The sequence below is a fragment of the Rhinolophus sinicus genome, linkage group LG03, assembly GCF_036562045.2.
Source record: "Rhinolophus sinicus isolate RSC01 linkage group LG03, ASM3656204v1, whole genome shotgun sequence".
NCBI lineage: Eukaryota > Metazoa > Chordata > Mammalia > Chiroptera > Rhinolophidae > Rhinolophus > Rhinolophus sinicus.
In genome coordinates this window covers 86,720,874-86,737,250 of record NC_133753.1, presented here as the reverse complement: position 1 = coordinate 86,737,250, position 16,377 = coordinate 86,720,874, and the positions used below count along the sequence as shown (strand labels likewise).

The 16,377-nt window shown below is 31.9% G+C and overlaps 1 pseudogene; it reads left to right on the top strand.

Moving 5' to 3' along the window:
* Positions 1-11,117: 11,117 nt before the first annotated feature.
* LOC109458477 (cyclic AMP-dependent transcription factor ATF-1) lies at positions 11,118-11,946 on the top strand (annotated as a pseudogene).
* The last annotated feature ends 4,431 nt before the right edge of the window (positions 11,947-16,377 follow it).

Genomic DNA, 16,377 nt, shown 5'->3' with positions numbered 1-16,377 from the left:
TTTTGCTTTAGTATTTTCTCATGGATTCCATTTTTTCTGTTCACTTATTCTGTATTTCTCAAATACTGTTTTATACACATTATCCTCCCATTCACAGAACTTTAATGTCTTCTTATTTTTAGTACACAGTATGATTTTCTTTTTTATATTAACTTCTTTTTATTAAGGTATAATTGACAAATAAGATTGTATATATTTAAGGTATACAATGTGGTGATTTGATATATCTTTACATTGTGAAATTATTATAATAAGTTAATTGACATATCAATCATCTCATAAAATTATCTTTAAAAAAATTTTTTAGATGAGAACTTTTAAGATCTACTGTGTTAACAAATTTCAAATATACACAACAGTATTATTAACTATAGTCATTCATGTTGTACATTAGTTCCTCAAAACTTACTTGTGTTGTAAATAAAAATTTGTATTCTTGGACCAATATCTATTTTTCCCAACCCCAACCCCTGGTAACTATCATTTTATTCAGTTGGTATTAGTTCAAACTATTTTTGTTTGTTTGTTTGGTTGGTTTTTTTTTAGATTCCACATGTAAGTAATATCATACAGCATTTATTTTTCTGTGCCTGACTTATTTCACTTAGCATAATTCTCTCTAAGTTCATCTATAAACTAAAAAGCTTTTGTACAACAAAGGAAATAATCAACAAAATGAAGGTTTATATAATGAGAGAAAATATTTGCAAAACATATATCTGAAAAGGAGTAAATATCTAAAATATATAAGAAACTCATACAACTCAGTAGCAAACAAACAAACAAACAAAAAAAAAAAACAAACAAACTGACTAAAAAAAAGGCAAAGGACCAGAATAGACATGTCTCTAAAGAAGACATATAAATGGCCAACTGGTACATGAAAAGGTGCTCAATGCCACTAATCATCAGGGACTAATCAAAACCACTATGAGATATCACCTTTTAGGATGGTTATAATGAAAAAGAAAAGAGATAACAATTGTTGAGGAGGGTGTGGAGAAAAGGGAACCTTTGTAATCTGTTGGTTGAAATGTAAATAAATATAGCTATTGTTGAAACAGTATGGGGTTTCCTCAAAAAATTAAAAATAGAATTACCATATGATCCAATATTTCCACTTTTGAGAATATTTATGAAGGAAGTGAAATCAGCATCTCAAAGAAACATCTACACTTCCATGTTTATTGTGTCATTATTCACAGTAACTAGGAAAAGAAAACAACCTAAGTGTCCATCAATGGATAAATGGATAAAGAAAATATGGTGTACATACACAACAGAATAAAATTCAGCCAAAAATGAATGAAATCCTGCCATTTAACAATGACATGGATGAACTTGGAGCATTCTTAATTTATATGAATCTTCATAATTTGATCACTCTAGCTATTTCTCAAATTTGATTTATGTATGCATTTTCTATACAAACAAGCTTATATATTCAGTAGTTACAATTTCAACCTTTACATGTCTGCTTCCAAAATTGGCTTTTCCTGGATTGGCTTTTCACTCTCTCTATAATTATATAATTCCTAAAATGTTTGTGTATGTACACAAGTTAAGTCCTGTTGGGAAAACTCTTCCTTAAAGCTTTTGCCCTTATCAATGCTCTTTATTTCTTGAAGCAATTGTTTTATGTTACCTTTCTTCTAAAAACCCATATTTATTATAAACCCATAAAAGGCCAGTAATTAACTAAGGCTCAATGAACACAACAGTGGATCCCAAATCTATTGCCCTTCTCCTTGTACAATAATGATATCTACCATTATTATTATTTATTGTGGCATGCTTTACGTATGTTATTTTATTCCCATTTAGCTTAATTTTACAGATGTGCAATTACCAAATTTACAAAATTAAGAAAGTTACCTTTGTCAAGAGAGTATTCACTTAAGATTTCAGACTCCAAATTCCTATGCCATCTATCTGTTTATCTAGCTATTATTCATTTTCCTACCTATTCATCCAGCTATCCAGCCATTTTATTTTTTCCCCTAATTTATCCTGTCCCATATGCATTTTGAGGACAGGGACTGTATATTTGCAGAATAATATCTGGCAGAATTTGCAGCACATATCAAGGCATAGTAAATGTTTGCTGTCAAGAATGAAAATAATCTATGTTTATGGAAATATGTTTATTGAAAACTGTACATCACTCAAATTATGTAAACTTTTTTTGAAAACCAAGCAGGAGAACATCTGCTCTTGCATGGGTCTTAGTTAGCATAGTTTCTTTACATTTTCAATTGAAAACTTGCTAAATTACAACCCACTTCCTTGTGAGACTGATAGCTATTGTAATCAAAAACTCTGTTTATTCATGTTCTTGGAAATTCATGTTTAAGCAGTATGTAATAAGGCATATCTGGCAGCTGCAAAGTAACAAATCCAAATATGTCCCCAACAATAATGCTTAGTAATATGCACAGAGAGGTACATTTCACCATGTAGTTATCCACGCCAAGTGATTAAACTGAATCAACTATGAAAAAAAAACAACAACAACAAAGAAAAAAAGGACTTATTATTTACAACTCAAGCTCAGCAGTCTTTCTAAAAAATGTGTCTTCATTCAAAAAATGCTTATGAGGCCAATATAACAGAAATTATTTTCATAGACTCTACAAAATGCTGGCTATAGTAATTAATATTCTACAACATTTGAAAGACATCTGAAAAATTAAATAGGCCTGTAAATATTTCAAGGCCAAATGACATGGTCATACATTTTGAGAAAGTGCTCCTTGAGAGGCATCAAGTTTATTAAAACAAATGGCTTATTAGATTTGGATACTATAAATGAAACTAACAATGATTTTATTCTTGGTTGTTGATTTTATAAATGCTAATTTGGCTTTTGAACAAAGCCTACTTTATATTCAACAAATGACAAGCAACCAATATTAAAAAACAGATAAAATTTATATAGTCATTATAAATGGGAGTATAACATGCTAGTTAATAGCATATACTCTAGAATCCCAGCTCCATCACCAAGAATGTGTGTCTTTGGATAGGTTACTTAGTTATGTTGTGTCCCATGCCTTAGTTTCCCCATCTATAAAACAGGTATGGAATAGAACCTGCCTCAGTAAGGTTGTTATGAGGATTAAATGAGTTAATATTTTTCAATGTATTATTTACTTATATTATTCATATATTTAATCTCTCCTTTCAACCTAAATACACCATGAAATAATTTAAAACATAAAAATTTGAGTTTATTTCTGTTTGCATTATCTAATGTGATCTGAATTATTTTTTTTCTTTATTATAAAAGTGATTTATAGCAACAACAACAAAAAATGCAGAGCAATTCCAGGTAAAGGCAGAATAAATCATTCATAATTCCCTGATAAAGATAGTCATTCTATAACATTTCGTGTTATTTTTCTATTTTATGCATATATTATTACATATTTTAGATAATTGATTATATATAATTTTGTGTTCTCTTTTATACTTAGTGCTATATGAAAGGCATTTAACATTGTTTTAAATATTTTTTATCTTGATAAAAAACATGTTTATGAAAATATATTTTGTAATAGGAATGCATCATGATTTACTTGATTATTTCTATTTGGTACATACATAATTTTATTTCACTCTATTCCATGTAATAAAAGTTTCATGCCTATATTTAGTTCAGATATCAAATTATTCCATTAGAATAGCTCATGAGTCAAATACAGATTCCAGTGGTCTTTCCTCACTCAATATCTTAGTCATAAGTGTACTTGCACTGAGGTAGCTCCACTTTTACTGTTCTTCTGGTCTACAAATGTAGTGGAAATTCTAAGATTCACCAAGATAATGATGAAACTTGAGAAGAAAGCTAGTGAAATGACAAAGTGGTTTCTTAAATGTGCTTGGTTGTTGGATGAACTGAAGTCCAAAATTAAATTAGTCTCTATTGATATCTTTGTGGTAATTTGGGAACAGAAAGTACTATGTATCCTAACTAAAAAAAAAAACAGAACCTTGTCATAACCATGATGCTTTAAAACTGACTGTTCAGACTCGGTTGTTGAATTTAAAAGTGGATTCTAAGAAAATTGGCAGTTGTATTTACAATACTTTCTTGTATACACAAGAAGCAAAATATCTGATTCTACTATCAAAATAAATCCCCCATTTTATAACCTTAGAAGATGTCACAAAACTGTCGACTAATCAGACCCAGCATTAACAACATTTTTATAGCCTGAAAAAATTGTAACAGCATTTGGGATTGTTCCAGGTAATTATGGGGCTTCAGTGTTAAGAATGCATCATCTCCCTGAACAAGGTGACTGTTGACAACAGGTCATTAAACGGAACTATCCAAGCCATATTTTAGGCTTGGCATCTGTGTGGGATCTCAGATTGTTTCTGTTGCTTAAAAATGTACCAGACTGAAGTTGAGGATTAAGTATCATCTTAACAAGGTCTAGAAAATAGCCTCCAGATCTTAAAATCTGTTAATTTGCCATTTCTGAGAAGATCCTATTAAGTTCACGATCTTAGAATACTTCTAAGACTCTCTTCCTTGTGATACTTTGCTACTCATTATATGAGGTAAACTCAAGCTATGGGTGGGGCAGAAGGCTGCTGGGTAGGGCAAAGTCAAAAGATCTTTTTAAGAAAAAAAATGAACAGAATGTATACATCTGTCATAACAGTAAAATCAATTATGAAAGAATGGTCTCAGAACTAGTTTTTCTAGTTGACTATTTAAATCTTAAAAATAAAAGTCTGCTCATTTTAAATTTCTGCTTTCTGATAATTTGTCATTTTACAAATTTATTTCTCACGATTAAAATAATTAAACAAAAATATTTTGAACAGAAAAGATCCACTTTTTAAAATTTTTTTTAAAGTGGTGAGTTGTTAAACGAGGTCTCCTTGGTGAAATACCATTATTTAAAAACAATTTGAGAAATGTATTTTTTAAATGTTACTTTCAATTCCACTAATTTTGCAAAAATGGCTCAATTTGAGATGAATATTTTCCGATTAACTTATAAGCATAATGAAATTCCACAAGTTTTGAAAGTTACTGCTTCAATATGTTAGCATATTTGATTAGAGTTAGCCTAGACCACCATGGATGACCTGCACAATTTGAGGGGTCGGGATCCCATTTATATACTCCATTTATTCCAAGACACAAATCATGACCCCATAAAATGCAGAGTACAATGTTTCCATCACTGCATGTGGTAATCCTAAAGTTATTTTTAGCTATAAGTATGACTAAAAGATGATTAAAAGCTCAGTAAAAGTGTTCTTAATTGCCGTTGACAATAAAGGATTTTTCTATTCTAGAAAGCACAAAGTCTCTACTGCTACTATATTTTTTTGAACCTTGGACCAATTTAATTAATTCATATATATTGATCGCCACAGGTAAGATGCTAACTTTAGGGACAAAAAATAGGATATACACTATAGCTTCATTAAGGAACTTAAAGTCTAATAGAATAATTTTAATAGAGTGGTTCATGCAATGTGAGCTTCATGAGCATAGGGGAGGTATTCTTTTCCTGGAACAAGGAGCTTAAGGGTTTTTCAGGAGGATTGGATTTCTGAGATAAATCTAGAAGGAGGATCCCAGAAAAGAAAGAAAGTACATTTCAAGGACAAGAAACAGCATGGGCATAAGCAAAGATATACTATATTTCATGTAGTGTTATGACATGACAATTTGATGGTACTTGAACACAGATTGTGTAGCGTCAATGGTAAGAGATAATGTTTTATTGTCAAGCAGGAGAAAGTGGTGGAGGACATTGAAGGACAAGGCGCAGAGCTATAAGCATTGAAAAGATTTAGTAGAATAGTAAGAATCTACTGCTGGCCTGAAAAAGAAATTTGAGAAGAGCCATCATGGAAAGAGAGATAGCAGTAGGGAAACTATTTAATAACCCAGGTGGAAGACGATGAAGGCCAAATGGCCAAAATGAGGGAAAGTGAGTAGATGAGCTTGAGAAATTCTTAGAAGGTGAGGCTGACAAGAATTTGCATTTGATTCATAGTGGATGTTTTAATAGGGCAAACACAGCTCAATAACATGCAAATGACAGGATTTACAGGAATTGAAAATAACCTAGTGAGACAATAACATTTAAATTGTTTCTAAATAAGTGGGTCTCAAACTTGGCTGCAAATAAGAGTCACCAGGGAGATTAAAATAAAATTTGAGGCTTCAGTCCCTTTGGAGACCAATTATGTAAGAATCCCTAGTGATGGGATTCACGCATCTGTATTTTTAAAAAGCATCCCTAATGATTCTAATGTGTATGCAGTATTGAGCACCACTGTGGTTTAAATCATTTTCCAGATGTGTTCTTGACTTATAAAACAAAAGAAGGGTAAATGGGAAAGGAAAATAGCATTAAGAAGCAACTTGTATTCTGTGGTTATATTAACAATAGAAAGAATGTAAAGCCCTGTGCATGCTTTATATCATATTAATCTTATTAGGTAGATTTTATTATCCAAATTGTGTAGTTAGAGAAACCGAAGTATGGGATGTTGAAGTGAATTTCTCAAGGTCATCCAAATATTCAACAACTCAGACTGGACTTGAACCAGAAACTGTCTGACTCCACATTCCACATGCAGAAATTGCCTCTCTACTATACCTAAAGCCAGATAATCACTTTATTCTAAAATTTATTCTTGTATTTTTTAAAAGTATACAGTTTTTGAAGTGTTATTCTATTCTCCCTATAGGATTTTGGGAATTCAATGCAAATATTTAATAACTTCCTCCAGCATATTTACAGTAAATAGAAAGATAGTCTTGGGAGAAATAAAAGATTGGTTGATAACTCAGTATTAAAAGTGAATGACAGCTTACGGATTACGGATTTCTCCCCTTCCCCCCCCCCCCCGAAATGTTAGAAATACGGAGAAGTTTGAAGAACATAAAAAATACCTTGATCAAATCATGTAGAACTAATTTTGTCACTGATTTTGCGTGTTTTATGCCATGTTTCCAAAAGAATTAAATCTCTGGGCAATACAGGACTTTTTTTCTGTTTTGCTCACTGATTCCTTTATAGTTGAGGAACAATAACCTAAGTACAATATATCATGTACTGAACATTCTGTATCAAATCTCCTTGAAGCAGAGCACTTCATATCATCAAAAGTTCATTTTTTAATGTTCCCAATATAATGGAAATTCCTTAGAGTATATTGTTGAATGAATCTTTTTACCACCTGTTGACTTCTCTGCTTCAGAAATATGGATTATATCTTATGTTGAATTTTCTTCGTCATACACACACACACACACACACACACACACACACACACACACACACGGAGGTCTGACAACTAAGTCAGTGAACTCATCCTAGAAAAACTCCTACATACTTCATTGCTGAATATCACCATGGTCACCTTTAAAGTACTCCCCTTGGGAAGCTATGCACCAATGCCTAGTCCACCCTTCAAAGCAATTTTGGAACTTTTTACTGGAATGGCCATCAGAGCTGTCATGTTATCCTTCATGTTCTGAATGTCATCAAAATGTCTTCCTTTCAATATTTCCTTTATCTTGGGGGCCAGATCAGGTGAGTAGGGAGGGTGTTTCAATACAGTGATTAGTTTACTGGCTAAAATTCCCTCACAGACAGTGCCTTGTGAGCTGGCGCATTGTCGTGATGCAAGAGCCATGAATTGTTGGTGAAAAGTTCAGGTCGTCTAACTTTTTCAAGCAGCCTTACAGCATTTCCAAATAGTAAACTTGGTTAATTGTTTGTCCAGTTGGTACAAATTCATAATGAATAATCCTTCTGATATCAAAAAAAAGTTAACATCATTGCAACAAGTTCACCAACTTAATTGTCCGACCTCATATACTCATATATATACATATATATACCATGTTTCCCCGAAAATAAGATCTAACAAGACACTCAGCTCTAACGTGTCTTTTGGACGCATTATATTATATATATATATATATATATATATATATATATATATATATATATATATATATTATATTATATATATATATATATTATATTATATTATATTATATTAGACCTGGTCTTATAGTAAAATATATTATATAAGACCCCGTCTTATAGTAAAATAAGACGGGGTCTTATATTAATTTTTGCTCCAAAAGACACATTAGAGCTGATAGTCTGGCTAGGTCTTATTTTTGGAGAAACACGGTATATATATATATATATATATATATATATATATATACACACACACATATATATATATCTTTATGTATAACTGCTAAATAATTTTATCATTTTACATTGGTATTCACTATAGTTTTTAAAGCCCTTTTACACTAATTTAATTTTAATTTTCTGTACTATTGTACTAATCCTTGCTGTTTTATTAATTTATGAATTTATTGAATTTAGTTTTCTGTGTTTTTGTTGGTCCTCAATATGTTTTCTTAAGTTTTAAATTTTATTTTTATTTTATTACGTTGATCTATAGCATTTTCTTGGGTTCTTTAACTTTTCCTGTTATGGTGGGGTTTTTTTTGCCATATATATCTTTTGTTTCTGTCTTCTTTTCTCTCATGCTGTAGTATTTTAAATATTTTCTACTTTATATCTTTTCATCTTGTCTGTGCTTAGGTATTTCTGTCCATATATAATTTTTCATAATGTTTGATTCTCTTTCTATTTATATCTCATACCAGTTTGATTTCCCTCTCAAATACAGGGAGAGCCAGGAATTTTGTGTTCTCTGACATTTCTGTAGCTAAAGGACAAGGTAAGGTAGGAGAAATTTATCTAGTGAAAAATGTGTTCTGGCTTTGTACCAATATCTGGAATCTTATGTCTCTCTTAATAGGTTAATTTTTTTACACATGAGTGTATGCCACAAACTTATGTGTTATATACCACACCCTTATATCTGGATTGTTTTACCAAGAAGATTTAATTTCCTTCTTAGAGAATCAAGCTATCTACTTTCCTGACTTCACTGTTGTCTCCCCAACAGCCAATTTCAATAGTCCAAACATATAGAGACTTCTATGTAATTGGTTTAGCTGAAAAATTTGCATAGTTCTGTAACTTCACAGAGTTAGTTATCTCAACAGTGTGGATTCTGGGGAGTTGATGCATGTAGGGATGAAATTTTTCTGGTTCTCTGTGCCAATCCAAAATAGTTTTCTCATTTCTTCCACCTCTGGTTTTTGAAGTTAAATAAATTATACTTTACACTTTTTTTGTGTTTTTTTTTGCTTTGGAAACTGTTGGTATAGGCATTTTTCATTTCATTTTAATCTTTTTTTTTTTTTTTTTTTTAATGCACTTTGTTCCATCTTGGGGGAAGGAAATTCTGAGACTTACGCTTTTTAATTTACTTTTTATTACGAGACACAAACATGTATTACTAGTTTTAAAAGAAGGACTAATTGAGACTGAGAGGCTGAGCTATTGAAAGCTACAGGAGGCCACAAAAATACTGAATGAGCAAGCAAAGATATAAATAATAAATGTAGATGGACACAATTGCATTTATACCCGATGTGAATGTAAGTAAGTTTCTAGGAAGGGGTGAGATATCTGAGGAATTTCATACTCAATCATTACATTTAAAAAAAAATAAAATTAGAAATTGGGTGAGGAGAAAAATCAGATTTTAGTGGATGGTTGAATGAATTGGAGAAAAAGGAACCCGAGAGAAATTAGTACAAAACACTCTTTCCCAAGCTTGATCATATAGGTTTTATCTTTCCTTCCCACTCCTATCTACATGATCTATACAAGCTTTTTTTCCTTTTTGTTTGTTCTTTGTTTGATTGCCTTTCCTTCTCTCTTTCTTACTTGCTCTATTCACTATTAGCATACTCAAAGTTCTCTGGGGATTCAGAGTTGAGGTAATCTTAAGTGACATTGAGGTATTGCACCATAAACTCAATTATTCAACTGAATGGAGGGGAAGCAATAATGCAGTTAAGAAAAATAGTTTTCTTGCTTTTGGCACGTATCAATGATATTGCTCAATGAAACAGTTCCTTTCCATAGTATGATTTTCCTAGATTTATATAAAAGTAATTCGTGTAAACTGGGCATAGGTTCAGTAATGATAGAGAGTAAAAATAAATATCATTATGCTTCAAATCATTATGTAAGTCAAGTATAAAATATTTTCACCTGAAATATATATCCAGGAAATGTTGGAAACCAGATAAATTTAGCTTCACATATTTGAAAAGATAGTATTTAAAACTTAATATAAGGTATATAACAAAACAGAACCTCCCTTTAGGAAGTTTTAAATATTTCTTGTATTTTTCATCATAGGTAAAATAAATACAATCACTTACTTTCCCTGTTAATGTGTGTGGAAAAGTAAGAATTGCATTTATCTCAACTATGTGTCAGAATTGAGAAGATTAAGAAATGATCAAGTACATTTATTTACTTCCCTTTACTGTTTTCTGAATTCTGGCTTTATCCTACTCTTAGGATGATTGAAATTATAATTAAGAAGAGTGAGGCATCATTGCTTGATCTAGTGGCCCTGATATTTTTTGTTTTGTTTTGTTTCTTAATACCCTGCAATGGGTTTTTGCACCTAGATTTTTTGGGGGCTGATTTCTACAAGGGTATATTTGTTTTCCACATTTTTATTCTGGATAAGCTGTAAGGCATTTGAAGTGATCTCAAAGCCATTCATCCATTGAAATGCCCTGTTGTGACACACATGGAAATGGGGAGCTATTTCTTCAGCGTGAGGCACGTACATAAACTACTTGTCCTATTTTTTTTTTTTTCAATTTGAGCACAACTTGAATAATTCACTTAAAAAATATTTTGTCAGTTTAAATTAATTCCATGGATCAGATACCAGTGGAGTCTCCTTTCAAAACACTATTTCACCCTGCCCCTGTCTGCTGTAGATCCTGCCACCAGTGGGGGTCCGGAGTGCCTAGGAAATAGCAGTTGGCTAAGTGACACTGATTCTCCCAGCACTACAAGTGCAAGCAAGCCGCTTGAGAGAGAGGCGCCTTCCTGTTGTGTAAAGGGGTGGAGAAATAGGTAGTGAATTCAGATCTACCCGGGAGCGGGGAGTGGAAGTTCCTTCCCATCCTGTGGCAAGGCAGAAAGATAGAGTTGACTATGGAAGATTCCCACAGGAGTGACACTTCACAGACAGCACCTCAACCACGTTCAACAGTTCAGGGAGGTGATATTTCTCATATTGCTCAACAGGTATCATTTTTATCAGAAAGTGAGGAATCTCAGGACTCATCTGATAGTACAGGCTTCTCACAGGATGCCCACGAGATCCTAGCACAGCGCCCATCTTATAGAATTTTTTTTTTTTTTTTTGATAGACCTATCTTCTGAATGAATATACATGGGACAGAAAAGGAAACAGAAAAAACCCTGGAGTTTCTGCTGTCACTTCGATGTCTCTTTCAACTCCCATCTATCAGACTAGCACCGGAGGGGTGCATTGCCGTTACCCCAAATGGAGCCTTGCATCTGGCCAGTCCAGGCACAGATGGAGTCCAGGGACTTCGACATTAACCATGACACATTCAGGCAGTACTCAGCAAGGTACAGCAATGCTCCAGTATGCACAGACTTCTGATGGTCAGCAGATACTTGTGCCCAGCAATAGGTGGTTGTACAAACTGCATCGGGAGATATGCAGACATATGAGATCCAAACCACTCCTTCAGCAACTTCACGGCCACAAACTGGCAATGACTTCTCTCTCCTATGATTCTTACATCTCAGAAAACTAAGACAGAGACCCCCAATTGAAAAGAGAAATAACGTTGATGAAAAACAAATAAGCTGCTCAAAATGTTGCAGAAAGAAGAAAGAATATGTGAAACGCCTGGAAAATCAAGTTGCAGTCCTGGAAAATCCAAATAAAACTCTAACAGAAGAGTTAAAAACTTTGAATGATCTTTATTCCCATAAAAGTGATTCTTAAGAAAGAAAATATTTTGTGGACTTGTGTAAAAATTGGATGGATTTTTTTTTTTTTTCATTTTAGTGAAGTTTTATAAATTAAAAGGTCAAAAATGAAGCTTCTATTTAGGCTTTTGCAACGCAAAGATAAATATGTTATGCAAGAGATCTAGTGACAGACGATAAAGTGGAAAATGACCTCAAAGAAGTTACCAGCACTACTGGAAGCTCTGTAAAAATTAAACATACTCAAGAAACAGGAAATGAATTTTCACCAATTTGAATTTTCTAAATAACAATTGTTGTCAATAATCCAAATGTGGTAGATAAAATTTGGTAAACTGAAATTTTTAAAATAAATCAAATTACCCTATAGGTTTGCATTTCTTACTATTTCCTAAAATTTATATATTAAAACTGTGTGCATGTGTATTTTATTTCTGCTAATAAATTCTAAATTATAAATATAAAAGACACATGAATACACAGCTAAATACCGGGGGTGCCAAAAAAAATGTATACATATGACTTGTATTCTCCTTTTGTTATCAGTATACAACGAGTATTACAATTTTAATACAGTTTTTTTCCTTCCTTAAAAGGAAAACAGTTTATACAGTTTATACAGTTTTTTTTTGGCACCCTCTTATGTAAATTAGGTGTTCTGATTACATATACTTGTTCTATTGTCAAGTCTTTTAAATTAATTTATAAGTTTGTCATTGGATTTGAGAGGGTTTTTTCAGACTGGGTTAAATTGTTTTTGAGGCCTTGTCTGAAAGGGCATCTAAGGTACATGAAAGCAGTGTGGTGATTTTGTAACTTTTTGTTATCACAATGGAAAGAGAACTGTTTAAAAATTGATACTTTTAAAGTTTGTTTTTTGGTTATTCTGGGAATGGTGATTTTCTACAAAGATATAGTTTTTGTTTTGTTTTGGTTTTTTATTCCATATTCGGTATGCAGTTGACTATACATCACTTATTCTGTTGTGCTTTAATAGAATGGAATGTTTACAGGCCTTTGAGGTGATATTAGAATATTTTTTATAAACCTTCCAAAGATGCACACCAAAGTTTTCCAAGAGGATTTTATAACTGATTTAATGTGAGGTTTCTCAGATTCTAAAATATTAGTTATTAAACCAATTTTATATTAGAGACCATTTTGTAATGTAGTGAATGGTACATTTATAAAAGTGACTGCCAATGTATTTTTATAACTAATCTTTATAAATTCTAAAGTTGAATTTTTAATAATTACTTTAAGTGTTTATATAGTTTGTTTAGTGAAAAAAATATTTTAGATCTCAAAGTATCATTTTTATATTATGGGGAGTAAGGTTTCCAGATTGGCTAATATTCATTTTTTGTTCTTTTATGTTTTATTTATTTATTTATTTATTTATTTATTTATTTAGTTAGTTAGTTAGTTAGTTAGTTAGTTTCAGGTGTACAAAACAATGTAATAGTTAGACATTTACATCCCTCACAAAGTGATAACCCCTCTCCCCCAATCTACTAACCCTCTGACATCGTATATAGCTATTACAAAACAATTGACTATTTTCCCTGTCCTGTATCCACATCCCGTGACTATATACTCATATATATATGTATATGTATATGTGTATGTGTATGTATATGTATATATATGTATGTATATACGTATATATATACATACATACATACATATGTATATATATATTTTGTTTGTTTGTTTTGTTTGTTTTTAATTATACTTGACATTCAATATTATTCTACTTCAGCATCAGGTGTATAGCACAGTGCTCAGGCATCTACACAGTCTATGAATTGGTCTCCCTAATAAGTCCAGTGACCATCTGGCACCCTACATAATCTTTACAGCATTATTGATTATACTCCTCAAACTGTATTTCACATGCCTGTGACTATTTTGTAACTACCAATGTGCACTTTCTAATTCCTTCACCTTCTCCCCTATCACCTCCCCCCTCCCATCTAGCAACCATCAGTTTTTTTTCCCTCTATATCTCTGAGTTTATTTCTGTTTTGTCTGCTCATTTATCCTGTTCTTTGGATTCCACATACAAGTGAGATCATATTGTATTTGTCTTTCACAGTCTGACTTATTTCACATAGCATAAAATTCTCTAGGTCCATTCATGTTGTTACAAATGGTAAGATTTCATTCTTTTTTATGGCCAAGTAATATTCCATTGTATAAATGTACCACTGTTTCTTTATCCAATTGTCTATTGATGGGCATTTCAATGGTTTCCATATCTTGGTTATTGTGAATAGTGCTGCCATAAACATATGGGTGCATATATTTTTTTGAATTAGTGTTTTGGATTTCTTTGTATAGATACCCGGGAGTGAAATTGCTGGGACATAAGGTAGTTCCATTTTCATTTTTCTGAGGTACCTCCGTATTGTTTTCCATAGTGATTGCACCAATCTGCTTTAATGAAAGCAGATTGGAGTTTCTGCTGTCATTTGGGATTTTGAGAGAAATGTCTTTTCATGTTCTCTGCCCATTTTTTAATTAGATTGTTTGTTTTTGTGGTGTTGAGCTGTATGAGTTTTTTATAAATATTTGAAATTAACCCCTTGTCAGATGTTCTTTGGCAAATATCTTCTCCCATTCATTAGGATGTCTTTTTGTTTTATTGATAGTTTCTTTTGCTGTGAAAAAAAGTTTTAGTTTGATGTAATCCCATGTTTTTTTTATTTTACTTCTCTTGCCTGAGGGGATATATCAGTAAAAATATCATTAAGGGTAGTGTCTGCAAATATAAACTTCCTATATTTTCTTCTAGGAGTTTTATGGTTTCAGGTCTTACATTTAAGTCTTTAATATACCATGCTCATGGATAGGAAGAATTAATATAATTAAAATGTCCATACCACCTAATGCAATATATAGATTCAATACAATCCCTATCAAATTACCAATGACATTTTTCATAGAACTAGAAAAATTATTCTAAAATTTATATGGAACCATAAAAGACCCCGAATATCCATGACAATCTTGAGAAATAAGAACAAAGCGGGAGATATCACGCTACCTGACATAAAATCATACTACAAGTTTACAGTAATCAAAAAAGCATGGTTTTGGCATAAAAACAGACACATAGATCAATAGAACAGAATAGACAGGCCAGAAATAAATCCATACCTATACGGTCATTTAATTTATGACAATGGAAGCAAGAATTTACGTTGGGGCAAAGACAGTCTATTTAATAAATGGTGCTGGGAAAACTGGACAGATACATGAAATTAGATCACCTTCTTACACCATATACAAGAATTAACAAACATTTTATCCAAAGTTCAAAAATGCTATCAGTACACCAGTGTTTAACCTCTGTATTTCAATTTATATAAACTTTGAAATTGTACTGCAAAGCTGAGATTTTCTTATGCAGTATGTTTCATATTGTCTATGAAATTAAAGGACATTTTATAAAATTAATTTTGCTGTGTGTAAAATACATTGCTTGATATATAAATGACAAGCAAACAAAGAACAACAACAACAAATACTGTATTCCACAAGCTATGTGTGCACACACTATGAAATAACAGCAACTATTTCTGTGTCTGTATGGACAAACACTATGTGAAAACATACTTCTAAAATCTGCATAGATGTGCACTGGGAATAGACTGATTATTTGTGGTTGAAATTATTTTGCATGATGTTAGATACTATCAATACTTACCTTCTTTGTTGGGATACCATACACATCAAAGGCATGAAAAAACAAAGAAATAATTGAAACAGCTTTGTTGAAGATTAGAGATGAAAACCTTTACCAGTAAATATGGAATAAATATAATTTCTTAGTACAGTTGAGTATTCTTTTACCATATTTCTGAAAAACTTAGGTATAATATCTGTTTTACAGTGAAGGAATATTTTGCAAGTGAAAGTGATTAATAAGATTTGTACGTAGGATGGTATAAAAGAAGTGGTAGAAAACTATTTCAGAGAAGAAACTAGAGAAGATCATGAAGGGCCTGGGATTCTGTGCTACTTGTTTTAAAGTTTTATCTTTATCTTTATCTTGTTTGTTTGTTTGTTTTGGCAAATGGCATTTTACTGAAGAGTTTGAAAACAGAAGTGGCACTTACAAGGTCAGATTTACATTTTTTGATAGCTCACAAGATAGTTTTGAGGATTGACAGACTTGTAGTGAGCCTGAAGACAAAGAAACTAAGATATAACTGTAACATTCCAGGGGAAATAATGAGGTGCGTAGGCAAGATGGGCTCTGATCAAAGGAAGATTAAAGAAATAAAATCAAATAGATGTATTTTCCTATATATCTTTATTGCATATAACGATTTTTTCACTCTAGAGGGAATAAACTTACAGGTGACAGATACATTGTTTATTAACAAAGTTTTGATAGTTGGCTAAATTATAAAACTATTAAAGATATCCCGATCTTCCA